A 4,214-nucleotide genomic window follows, 5' to 3' on the forward strand; every position below is an offset into this window, starting at 1 on the left:
TATAGACTTGGCTCACCTTAATTTAAGGTTCTATCAAGCTGTTCACTGCTGCAAGTGACCCAATTCTCTACTTCAGCAATACCACAGTAGGAATTCCTTCAACTCAGCTTCACCAATTTACTGGATTGAATCCCCTGGCAGTCAATAAGGTTCTTATTACCCTTACTTTTAAGGTAAGTACCCTAATTACAATCAAACAGCAACTTATACTTACCTTAATTTAGTAGGATACCAATTTGTTCTCAGTTCTGACAGCACCCAGGCAGGAACTTCACTTGACAACTTCACTCAGCTTACTACCCCCAATTTTGCCCATTCCACTGTAGGAACTTTTAATCAATTAATTCTAAAACAGCTAACTTGACTATAGTCAATTACTAGAATCAAATTACCTTACTTGGGATGTTCTCCAGCTAGTACTCTAGTCCACACACCCGAGATATCAACTCGGCAACTCAAAACATCAAGACTGCCATCAATTCTCTTAACTACACATCCTGGCAGTAATTAATCATTACTCATAACTCTTCTTAAACCCAAGTACTTAATTACAACTAAATACCAAGATAAACCTACCTTATCTTGATATGAACCCAGGTTGTTCTCAGCTCACTTCTTCTTCTTCTTCTTCTTCTTCTTCTGCTGCAACCTCAACGCAGCAATACTAGAGAGCTGAAGCTCGGCTACTCCTTTCAGCTCCAACGCAGGAAAGGTTCCACTCCACCAATTCTTCTTTCACAACGCTTTAATTAGGCTCAAGAGAGATAAAGAGGGAAATAGGGATAAGAACGAAGGAGAGGGAAGAAGTTCTGTACAAAGATAAGTGTCAGGTGGCTGGGGTTAAGATAAGGATGGCAATTTTGCAACTTAACCCACCAAAATCTGAAATTACACTGCAGTCCTGCTGCAGATTTTCTGGCAGCAGCAACAACATTAACCCCTTTTGCACTTCAATTTTTACTTCAAATACCTTTAAACACTTCCCAAATATACTAGCACATCTCTACACATTACCAAATTAATTTGGAAGCGATTAATTTTTATTTTAGCATTATTGTGATCAATTGATCTCAATTAGCTACATAATGGAAATTCGATACATTACAATCTCCCCTCCTTAATTAGTTTCGTCCGCGAAACTTAAATTCATACCTTAATTCTTCGGGTCAAATAAACGAGGATAAGCTTTGCACATAGCATCTTCTAATTCCCAAGTGGCCTCTCGTCCCAAATGATTGCTCCATTGCACTTTCACATAAGGAATAGTGCGATTTCGCAATTTTCGCACATCTCGATCTAGAATGCATACTGGATATTCTTCATAGGTCATATTCTCCTGCAAGTCCACTGGTTCGTACTCCAGAACATGTCCGGGATGATGTACATACTTGCGAAGGTTCGAGACGTGAAATACATTGTGTATTCCCTCGAACTTCGGCGGTAAAGCCAATCTATAAGCTACTGCTCCAACCCGTTGTGTACATTGTGTATTCCCATTGTGGAGGAGCACCACCTACTGCTGCGTCAGCTGGACGCGCGATGGCACCTCGTCAGCTCGAGGTTGCCCGGTTGACTCCGAGTGGCCAGGTGTTTGCCGCTCAAGATGAGGAACCTGCTGCCGCGGATGATGCCTTGGCAGGTATGGTTCAATTCAAGCAAGCAAATATTTCGGCATAATGTAAAATTGATGCATTGCATGCATTTTCATGGTCAGTTGCTACTATTTATGCATTAGTATGGTAGGGACCAGTGGACGGGTAGTTGAGGGTACCCGAGCATGCTTGCGTGTCAGAGTGTAGCGCCTGCTGGAGCAAGAAGAGAGCTGGACGGCACTAGCAAATTGCTAGTAGTGGTTCTTGGGCGAGAAACGACACTCGTGGTGGAGATGAAATGGTGAAGCAACTCTCAAGGCAATGTGATCCGTAAAATTGCAAGAGTTGGGCTGTGATACTTGTAGGCACTGGGTAGTTCGAGAATTTCGGATATTGTTCCGGAAGATTGGACGGTAAAGGTAGAATCACTGTTGAGAGAGCGGTAGATTATTGGCCAAGTATGAGCACGTGGGGCTAGTAGTACCTCAAGGTGAGGTAGGCGGTTGTGCTCGTGCGGCCGGTGTGCATAGGCAAGACTACCTAATGCTAGACTTCGTGTGGAACGCTGTAGAGGCGTGGAGCGCTCGAGTGTAGATGCTCGTGGAGTTTAGATTCTATTCAGCCGAGGGAGTGAGATGGCAGTAGCACTGTAGCATTGCTAAGTGTGAAGCGGGCCATGGGTCACTTGTGGGGCTGGCGGCTCGCACTAGGTGCTTAGGAGCCGATAGTAGTACGTATGACTCGGTAGAGCGTGTTGTGTAGGGCGACGACGGCGGGTAGTGCTTGGGAATGACCCGTGCCTGGACTATTGTGCACTGTGGAGCCAGGGCCCATTGGGCAGGCACAGTCAGCTGTGAGTGACAGCGGCCCGGTACCTATAGGTAGGGCAGAGTTTTGGTCAGGACGGTAGTCCGAGCTTAGACCCGGGAACGTGGAATGCCACGTGTGGATTGCGAGATTGATGACACACCGAGTGTGTAGTGACCCAACCCAAGGATTTGCAGTGGTTTGGGGTCAAGGTTGCTCCTATTTTGAAGTGCGTGCGAATTTTCCAATGAGAATTTCGCCCAATGATGATTGGGTCTACGATGTGAGCGAGAGACGCTATGCGTAGTTGCGACAGGTTTAGGCGCTAGGCCTACGTAGTATTTGTGACTGTTGGTCCACCTGTGGAAGCCGACGTAATCGGTTCAGCCGATGACTCTGAGGATGAGTTGGAGTAAGGAGGTGAATTCTCGAAATACGAGAGTTGGACTTCGCTCAAGATTGACTAATTGTCGAGTGGAGTGCTTCGTAAAAGCCGAAGAGGTCAAATGCACCAAAAGTGCATTGCAATGGAGTCCGCGAGAGCAAATGGTGCAAGAATCTGCACTTCGCAGATTTGCTCTCGGGGACCGGTCCCTGGCGGGAGGGACCGGTTCCCGAACGTGGTCTGCGCGAGCTTGCTCTCGGGGACCGGTCCCAGGAGGGAGGGACCGGTTGCCCCGAGGCTGAGGGATTGCGCAGCGTGGGGCAACCGGTCCCAGGTAAGGAGAGACCGGTCCCCGAGTATGAAGTCTGCCCAGGCAGGCTGGGTCATGTTGGAGGAATTGGGGATTGAGAATATGCTCTCGTTAAGATTGGAGATGCGCAGAAGTGTGCCATCTCGTAGTAGAGCAAAGATCTGATTATGATGGTAGCCCTTGCGCTGGGTCGATGCACCAATGATATTGCTTCTAGGCAATGCCGGTGATCGAATCGAAGTGTACACCCTGGATTCGGTAGCAAGTGGTGTTGGAGCGTATAGAGTCCTCGAGTGTCGACTTACGCTGCCATCGAGACTTGCGGAATCGTAATGGACTTGGGTGTTGTGCTTAGCAAATGTGAGTGAAATTGGTCTCACATCCTTCGTAGTGGGCCTTTGGATAGTTCTGATGAGAGAAAGGCAACTCCGGAGTGTAAAAGTGCATTGTTACCCTCAGATGCTCGATAACTCGAATTAAGATGAGATTTGAGTTTCGAGGACGAAACTCTTTTTAAGGAGGGGAGGATGTAAGATAACGAACTTCTAAGTTATGAAGTTACGGCGTACATTTGGTTGGAAAGCCATTTGAATGGTTCCGGTGAAGTTCGGTGAAGTTTGGAAGCATTCGGGCGTTTCGGTGCGCGTAGGCGCGAAAACGGGATCCGAAAGGCTATGTCGGACCATGGACTAAATCCGGCATTAGCGCGGATGAAAAGATGATGAAAATACGCTCAAAAACATGTTTGGAGAGTCTCGGTTCGATTTGAAACGAATCGGAGGTCAAACGAGCGAAAACGAGCGAAAACGGACCCCGAAAACGAAAAAGGCTGAAATTTGGCTAAGTCCTTAAAATGCTGGAATTCTGGACGTTCGGGGACCGGTCTCTCACTGCCAGGGACCGGTCCCCTATACAAAAATTCGCCCCGCACGGGCAGTGCAGAAAATACAAAGTTGAGGGGCTGTTTTGTAATTGTTGCACGAATTGGGCTATTAGAGAGGTGTAGAACCCATTTCCTCTCATTTCTCTCATTTGCAACCACCCAAAACACTCTCTCTCTCTCTAGAAGCTCTTCCTCTCTCTCTAGAAGTGGAATCAAGAGGAGGATTGGTGGAGATTT

The 4,214-nt window shown here is 47.1% G+C and overlaps 1 long non-coding RNA gene across 1 annotated transcript; it reads right to left on the minus strand.

Annotated features, from left to right (window-relative positions):
* On the minus strand, window positions 1-927 carry LOC109704666. Its single transcript, XR_002214455.1, has 4 exons — window positions 577-927; window positions 393-497; window positions 215-320; window positions 1-134 (listed from the first exon to the last, which is right to left on the minus strand). It is a non-coding gene; the product is annotated as an uncharacterized LOC109704666 (long non-coding RNA).
* Between the last annotated feature and the right edge of the window lie 3,287 nt (window positions 928-4,214).

This window comes from Ananas comosus, unplaced genomic scaffold (genome assembly GCF_001540865.1).
Source record: "Ananas comosus cultivar F153 unplaced genomic scaffold, ASM154086v1, whole genome shotgun sequence".
In the NCBI taxonomy this organism is placed as follows: domain Eukaryota; kingdom Viridiplantae; phylum Streptophyta; class Magnoliopsida; order Poales; family Bromeliaceae; genus Ananas; species Ananas comosus.